Below are 9,715 nucleotides of genomic sequence, written 5' to 3' on the forward strand. Positions count from 1 at the left end.
TTTTTCACAATGAATGGCGAGTGTTTTCGCCGAAACCCTAGCATAAACAGGATTTTCAATCAACTAATAAACAGTGCATGAACTCATTGTAAAAACTAATAGATAGAGAAAAGAAATATAATAGAGAATAATTCTTTAATCATCTTATTGCTAAAACTAATAGATTATTTATACAAGTTATCCAAACAATAATGAAAAAAATTAAATGTGACATATAATTATAAGTATAGTAATGAATATAATAGATTTAGAAATATTATTTTTGCTATTTGATTCATGTCGATCTTGATTGTGATGTCAAATATAATAAATCTCAATTGATTGAAATCAATTCGAAATTATTTTTTTATTATTTTCATTACCCCCAACAAACTTAAGGGGAGTTCCTGAATATTGAGTTTGAGTGCTAAATTTGTGAAACGTTGTCTAGATAATGACTTGGTAAATATACCAGTAATTTAATCTTCAGTAGAGATATAAGAAACTAAAAGTTGTCAAGTCGCCACATGCTTGCAAACAAAATGAAAATCAATCTCTACATGCTTGGTACGAGTATGAAAAACAGGATTTGCCACAAGATAAGTTGTTCCAATATTATCACACTCGATTTTGGACGTAGCAGTTGGGAAAAGGTGGAATTCTAAAAGAAGAGATTGTAACAAAATAATTTCTGACATCGCGTTAGCTACTTTATATTCAGCTTCAGTACTTAAGTGAGAGACTGTAAGTTACTTTTTTAAAAGCCAGGAAATAAGATTTTGCCTAAGGAATACGACATATCCACTAGTAGAACGTCTATCTTGGGAAGATTCAACCCAATCTGCATCACTATAGGCAATCAACTCTTGTAAGGACTGACGATATAAAAGAAGATCATATAGAATAGTGCTTTTGAGATATCGAAGAATTCTCTTAACACCTTCCTAATGGTGTTAAGTAGGAGCATACATAAATTGACAGGCACAATTGATAGAGAAAGTAATATCGGGTCGTGTAATGGTGACATATTGTAGGTCACCAACAATACTTCGGTAGATTCTGGGGTTAGCCATTGAAGAGGAGGATGAAGGTGCAGTAAAACCACCTTCAATGATTGTTGTGGAGATAGGACGTGCACCATCCATTTTAGCTTATTGTATAAGTTTAGTAATTATTTGCTCTGAGAGATAAGACAACCTTTAGAATGTAAAAGAAACTCTATATCATGGAAAAAATGAGCGTTGCCAAAATCTTGAATAGGAAACTCTTGATGAAGAAAATGGAGTAAAGTAGTAATGTTATTTTGATCACTACCAGTTATTAAGATATCATCCACATAAATCAGAACAAGTATTAAAAATTTCTCATTACATTTGTAGAATAAAAAAGAGTCCATTTTTTTGCCAAAAAATCCTTGAGTATGAAGCTAGGTAGATAGACGATAAAACCATGCACGAGGTGTTTGCCGAAGACCATATATAGATTTATGAAGTTGACACACATATGATGGAAGTTACAGGTTGATGAATCTAGATGGTTGCTCCATAAAAACAGTTCCTTTAAGGTATTCATGAAGGAAATTATTGGAAACATCTAATTGTTGTATCGTCCAATTGGAGCTAACAACTATAAATAGTAGCAATCTGATCATTGTAATTTTGAAGATTGGCCTAAAAGTATCATTGAAGTCAATACCTAGTTGTTGATTAAAACCTTTAGTAACAATGTGAGCTTTGTAATGTTTAATAGATCTATCTGCACGATACTTAATTTGGTAAACTCATTTAGAGCCCACAATATTCATGATGGAGTATGAAGAACTAAGTTCTAGGTTGCATTAAGAAGAAGAGCACCAAACTATGTAGTCATCGCAATATGCCAATTTGGATCTTTGATTGCCTGTGTAAAGCTAGAAGGTTCAATAAAACTTGAAGAAGTAATAAGAGCATATGGAAGAGGATAACGAATAGGGTTGACATTGTGCATAAATATCGCTTAGAGGAAGCATTCACCGGGAAGTATCATCATCAGAGCTACTCGGAGATGAGTGGTCAGACTAATGAAAATCAGAACTAGAGAGTCGATCACCACTAGCCGTTGAGTCTATAGGAAATTGTGGAGATGGAGCAGGACCCAAGATACCATCCTTCTCACTTTGAATATGTCCTGATGAATCAATATAAGAGGATTCTAGTATATTACTCGGTGATATTAGAAAGGTGCCTTGATTATCTAAAGGAGGATTCAAGGTAGCAACTGCAAATAAAAAATGAGATTCATCAAAAGTAATATGTCGAGAAATATATATCCGTTCGGTCGAATGGAGGCAATGGTACCCATGATGCAAATGACTATAACCAAGGAAAAAACATTGTTGAGAGCGAGGGTTTTACTTGTGTTTAGAGTAAGGTCGTAGCCAAGAATAACATGCGCAACCAAAGATACGGAAGAAAGAGTAATCTGGAGGTCGATTATAAAGTCTTTTCAAGGGGCACTTGTTTTAAAGTAATAGAGTGCGTAAATGATTAATAAGATAGACCACGGTTTGGATGGTGTCATCCCAAAATTTAGGTGGAATTGAGGCATGATTAAGAAGAGCTATGGTAGTTTCAACCACATGATAATGTTTTCTCTCGGTAGAGCAATTTTGTTTAGGAGTGTAGGGATAAGAAACTCGATGGAGGATGTCAGAGGAAGTAAGATGACGATGAAATGCTTGATACTCTCCCCCCTAATCAGAATGAAGAGAGAGTATTTTACGATCAAAATAATGCTCAACATGCTTTTGAAAGTGACAAAAAAATATCAAAGAGATCAGATTTTCTTTTCATAGGAAAAATCCCAGAGAACTTACTAAAGTTATCAATAAAAATAATATAGTAAAGAAAACCTTAATTAGAAAGAATAGGAGCAGAACCTTATGCATCAGAGTGAATAATTTCCAAAGAAAAACTAGAGTTGCGAGTAGAGGATACAAAAGATAGTTTATGAGATTTTACTTTCATACAAGCTTCACATAAATGAGATGATGACACTAAAGAAGTTGGTAAACCTAAGTGATTAATAATATCTTAAACAAGACGTAGAGACGGATAACCAAGACATACATGTCAAGAGAATTTATCCATGCGTTCTCCAACAAAGGTTTTGAGAGAGGTGGGTTGAAGATGATAAAAACCATTTTTAGTGTTCCCTGGGAGTAGAATAATTCTTGTCGCAGGATCCTTCACAAGACAATGATGAGGATGAATTCAAAAAATATATTTATTATCAAGAGCAAATTGACGTACAAAAAGTAAATTTTTAGTGATAGAAGGAATATGAAGAGTGTTGCGCATGCAAAAAGTACGACCACAAGAATAAAATGATGTATTTCCAATGTGAACAATTTGTAAACATGAGTCATTGCCTATTTGTACCATGTTGGATCCATGATAAGGCGAAACTTCTGTTAGAATATTATACTCCAATGTAACATGATGAGTCACCCCAGAAACTAGATGTCATCTCGGGGTTTCAAGAACTAATGACGTTGCATTATGAGGGATGAGGAGTGAAAATACTCCAGAATGAGATGATTGAGTATTAGATTGCCAAGATGAAGGAGGAGGTCGATTTGATAATACACGTCCTCCTCAAAAATTTAAATAATATATTTTTATAATAATTTTGAGTATAATAACCATAGTTGGATTAAATTTGACAGCGTCTTCGACCTCGACCTCGGCTTCTGAAACCTCCAATATGATTTTGATGACCATGTTGGGGAGGAGGTTGATTATGATAATTAGGTTATGGAGCTTTACTAATCATGTGTGTCGATAAAGATAGAGAATCTGATATCCTTTGAGATTGTATTTGTAGAAATCTTTCATGAGAGGATAGCATACCATGAAGAGTTTTGAGTAACACTTGATCTATGCAAGTCGTCACAATAGAAACAAAGTTATCATATTGAAGACCTAAACCTGCAAGAACATGCATGAATATTTCTGGATCAAAGATCGTATGCCCAATTGTAGCTAGCTAGGTTATTAACAATAGTCTTGACTAATTTCATATAGTCATTGATAGATGCATCTCTTCGTTGCACAGACTACAATTGTAGATAAAGTAGGAGAACTCATGCTTGAGAGTGAGATGCAAAAGAATGATCAAGAACTTCCCAAACTTGATGAGAGGTGTTGAGCCCAACGAGAATAATAAGTATAAACTCAGTAATCGATGAGATTAACCAAGTCAAGACTAATTGATCCTTCTTAAACCAAATAATATAAGAAGGATCATCTTTTTAAGGTGGGGATGAAGTACTATCAACATGACCAAGTAAGTCATGGATACAAAATAAAGGAAGAAATTATAATTTTCATAGTAAATAGTTATCATGGTCAAGCTTAACAGAAAAAGAAGGTACCGTATGAATAGGGAAAGAGGTATTTTGTGATGATGAAGGGATCTCCGTAGAATTGAAAAAAGATATTTTTTTCTATTTTCTTTCTCTATATTTTTTTCTCTTTGTTTTTCCCCATTTTTTTCCTCTCTATTTAGGACGGAGGAAAAAAAACAAAACAAAACAAACAAACAAATAGTAAATATGTCTTGCTACGATTAACGTTGTTGAAGTTGCTACCGTTAACGGAAAAGAGTTGTTGATTAGAGGTGAAGAAAAGTTGTTGTTGCCGAATTTGTTGTTGTCGTTGAATTTGCTATTATTGTCGTCGAAGTTGCTGAGGTTCTCGCACTATAAACAATCATATCAAACCAGCATGTATAAACTCCTGTAATAAAAATTTAAAAGAGGAAAATTGGGAGGAAGAGAAGATGCTCTGATACCATATAAAAACTAATAGATAGAGAAAAGAAATAGAATAGAAAATAATTCTTTAATCATCTTATCAAAAATATATATATATATATATATATATATATAGATATATTTATACAAGTTATCTAAATAATAATGGAAAGATTAAATATGACATATAATAAAATATTATTTTTACTATTTGTTTTATGTGGATATTTAATATGATGTCAAATATAATAAATCTTAATTGATTAAAATTAATTTAAGATTATTTTTTATTATTTTCGTTAGTCATTGATTAAACTGCATCTCAACATGAAGATGAGTGATCTAAGAGTGATTATTAAACAAGTGATTTTAAAAAGTTGGAGGACGCAAGAGTAATTATCAAACAAGTGATTTTGAAAAGTTGGAGGACGCATGGATCCATCAGAATCGGTGTGAAGAAGTTTTGTAATTAAAGATATTTGACTTTTTATTGAGTCGAGAACTGCTGCATATGCGATAAATAGTTTGTTCCGTGGTTTCGAAAATAAAGCAAAAAATATTTATATAGGAACTATTTTTTAGAGAAGTACATGATTTTAGGTGTGTATTTTAGAAATCTTGATCACCTAAAATTTTATCCAATTAATTAGAAAGTAGGTTCCCACACTAGTGTACAAACTCTCTTCTCCACCTATAATCATTCACCACACGAGTTCAAATCTTTTGTCCCCAAATTTCTCTGTCTCCGTGTACCCTTGTCGATCGGACGGACCAGATTACATCTCAAGAATGCCTTGTACATCACGAGGATACTATACACATCTTAAGGATGTTATGATACCTTAAAATATAATCTGGTCCGTCCAATCGATAGAGGACACGAGGATAAAGAAATTTGGGGACAGAAAATTTGAACTCACATCCTCTTCATGCTTATCAACTTTCGCAATTTCCTAAGGAAACTACTATGTAGAAGGCCTTTGTGTTGCCTTTTGTGAAGACCCATCTACGCTCATTGGCCACCTTTCTGAATCCTCCTTCATCCACACTAGCTCAATCCTCTCTGCAACTTTTTCAAGTTTCCTTTCTCGTCTATTAGCTTTTGTAATCTCCTTCATCCCAAGTCCTCCACCCTGAATCCTCCTCTCCTCCATCCCAAGTCTTCCTTTTTCACCTTATGTTGTAATACATGATATTGTCATTAAGATTAAGTTCAATAAAATGATTTAATTTATATTTTAATCGTGGACTAAATTATAAGATAAAGATTTTATGTGTAAAAGTTTATCCATTTTTCTATTATCAAGGATGGACTGATAATTTAAATAGACCTAAGGCTTATATAAAGGACTAGTCCTCAAGGATTATGACAACTAAACTACAAAGAAGATTTCCGCAATCCTCACCATCTCTTCTTTGGAATATCATCCCACCGGAAAGGTGTTTTGATCTTCAAATTTTTTCAGCATCAATAAAAAGATGACGATGACTTTGAATTCACGTTTTCATTTTATTAAAACATCAATGATATTCTATTTGGTTTTGAATTATATGAGTATTTACGGATTTATATATGGAGAACAATTCGTTTGACTGAGAAGCGGTGGGCCAGACTAACTAGAGAACGAGGGTTCAGGGTTTGATCTATGTTTTTCAATTTATCTTCATGGTCAATCAAAAACTTCTATGAATCAGACCAACCTACAGGGAGGCCTTAGATTTGGTAGTGCTGGAGTCATTGAACTTTCAGCTTCATCGTCAGGCATCATGCTTCAATTGCCCTGAAGCAAAGCTGCTGCGTCTTTTGAGCGTACTACTGTCATGTCTTTTGATTGACCCAAAACTAACATATGAGTTGAGGAAACAATTTTTCTACAGGTAAAATTTGAGAGGATTTGAACCCTATAATTCTTTGCTATAATACCGTACGTGCTAAAGTTCTGAAAGCTCAAACTACTAAAAAATCAACTAATTTATATGTTTATTTTTGACATATATAATTAACAAAATTTCCAACTTTGAAACTCTTATCTCCGACATGCAGCCAAGGTAAAGATATATATCGCTTTCAGCAGAAAAATAGCACATACCTGCTCTATCGAGCAACTGACTTGGATGCATTACCCTGTTGAAGCAGTAAGTGGTGTACAATCTTTTGCTGTGTCTCAACTAAGAGAAAGGCAATTGCAACATACATCATCGTCATCATTATTTTTTCAACACGATCAACTCATCAAAGCGAGTAAGTGGTATGATCTGGTCTACTTTCCTGACTTAGATTTTGGTCCTTTTACCTTGCCTTTCCGACAGGAGAAACCTTCTAAGTGCAGGTACTTTTCTTCTTTTGTTGCTTGGCTTGGCTCTTCTGATTGTCAGACATCAAAACATTTGACAATTGTGTGAATGAAGGTGGGGTTCTCAGTGCCCACTCTCTGTTCTTTCGAAGCAGTTTCTTTTAGCTTATTCATTGTGTTATTGCGGTTGGGTCCTTAGTATCAGAAGCATCACACTGAATATTCTTACTACAAAAATATTGTATGCATGTCTGATTTATGGTTGTCCGCAGGCTCAGATGGGATAAAACGTCCAAAGCTGCCCTAAAGCTACATCTTCCCCAACTGTTGCTGAACTAGAGGAGTGATGTATCCAGGGAAATTCGTCTAGGTGAAGTGGCTCCTCCACCCTACTGCACCATCGAGACTTTCCCCACGGGCCCCCTGCTAGGCCCATTTTCTCCTGATTCCACTCGGACAAAACGACTTACCTACACAGGGGATTCTCGCTGAGCTAACCTCAACCTCATAAACTCCTGACATCTGTAGCCGCCGTACCCTGATTGCCAGAACTGCTTCCTGGTGAGACAGTCAAATTAGAGGGCGACACCTTATCAACTGCCCGACCAAGGTAGATGTGCTATCTCCTCTAGCACCCCATCTCATTTGGCTTTCAACTCTCTGCTCATGTGGCGGATTATGGGAGTGTTTGATAGAATTTTTAGTAAGTGCTTCTTCAATTTTAAATTATATGGAAATATTTGTGAATGTCATCTTCTTCTGAATTCGTAATTTTTATTTAAAAAATAGAATCAAGAATTTGATATTTTTTTAATTTCTACTTTTTGTTAACTTCTATTTTTTTTATTATCAAAAGTTAATAATAATAATATTATTTTACATAATTACTATCTCACCTTTTGACCTTAATAAATTTATTTATCATTTTACATAATTATATCGTATTTCTACAATATTTATTTTTTAAATAATATTTTATATAATTTATATTTTCACAATTTTTTATACATATTCTTATGTATTTATATAAATTTTATCATTTTTATTTTTATTAATTTTATATAGTTTTTATTATAAAATAATTAATTTTGATATCATATTTAAAATATAATAATAATCATATAAACAAATAGTATGTCAAAATGATATTTAGATAATTAAAAAAATTAATTTATATAGTTTAAGGATATTATTGTCATTTAATTAAAAATTAAACTTTGAGGCTACGTTTGGTACGAATGATGAGATTATTGAATGATAAGTAAATGTGTGACTAAAATAATGATAGATGAGGATGTGTAATATGTGTGATAAAATTTTGTTATGTTTGGTTTGATTTTTATGTCTAGGGTTAAGTGAATGAGATTTCTTAATATGACCAAAATACCCTCAACTTATTTTTTTATGCAGAGTCTCGAAAGAGGAGAGGAAAGTGATGGGTTTATTTTTTATTTTGGGTAGGGCAAAGGTTATTTTGGGAATAAAAGAGGTGATATAAAGTGTGGATTATTAGTCATTGTTTTTTTTGTGGGTTTAATTATACAGCTTTAACACAACTTTATCCTTTCTTGGAAGGAGTGAATCAGTTTATCTAAAATCGAACCAAACATGGGATAAACCCATGAATTTTACCTTAATCAATCACTATCATCCAAATCAAACACAGCCTGAAAGTAATTATCCATCAAACACTTCAACTTTATACTTTAATTTTTCAATAACTTCAAAATAATCTCTATAATATTCATTTTTAAATAAGTAAAAACTCTCCCAAACACTCTTTATAAAACCTATACGATACTTTACCTGGCTTGAATATCAGCCCAGATGGATATTTTCTTCGGTCGACCATAGAAGGTTTGACAACTATAGATAAGTATTATTTTCTTATCTGGAATAGTAGTTGTTATTCTCTTTATGTTGTTTGCTCTTCTTCTCTCACACGCTCACCCGCAAGCCTTTTTCTTTATATCAAAGCTGACTTGATTGTTTGAGGGTTTATGCTGGCCATGTCGACATCCGTGATGCATGTTGACTTGCATGACTTTGGATTTTCATCGGCCGGACAAGGGATGTAGCTGTGGCTTGGAAATATAAAAGTAGAGAAGGGGCCATCAAGGAGTATAGTGATTCCATTTGGGTAAAAATCAAAATGACTAGAGAAATATTATATAGGCATCCATTTTTCTAAAAATTTAAATGGATGCTCTTCTCATGATTTTATCACGAACATTTCTTTGAATCTGGCGTTGTTGTAGAAACTATTGGATAGTTTTTGTTGGTACGATTATCACTAATGGTCAAATTCAGATTTTGATGAATGACAATATAGGTTAAGTTAGTTTTGTTGTTGATCTAACACTCTGACCGAGTGTGCAGGCGAAATCCAGACAGGTCGACGGGCTGACCGAATGTCTGGTACGAAGCCCAGTTAGGTCAACGGGCCGACCGGATAGTTGGCACGAAGTCCAAACAGGTCGACGGACTGACCGAACGTTTGACAGGAAGTCCAGCTAGATCGACGGGCTAACCGGATAGCTGACACGAAGTCCAGACGGGTCGAAGGGCTGACCTGACGTCTGACAGGTAAGTAAAGGTAAGTCACTGGAGGGGAGTGACTGTGAGGACGCGTTCCCGGGAAGGGAAC

Source organism: Zingiber officinale, chromosome 6A (genome assembly GCF_018446385.1).
Source record: "Zingiber officinale cultivar Zhangliang chromosome 6A, Zo_v1.1, whole genome shotgun sequence".
Classification (NCBI taxonomy): domain Eukaryota; kingdom Viridiplantae; phylum Streptophyta; class Magnoliopsida; order Zingiberales; family Zingiberaceae; genus Zingiber; species Zingiber officinale.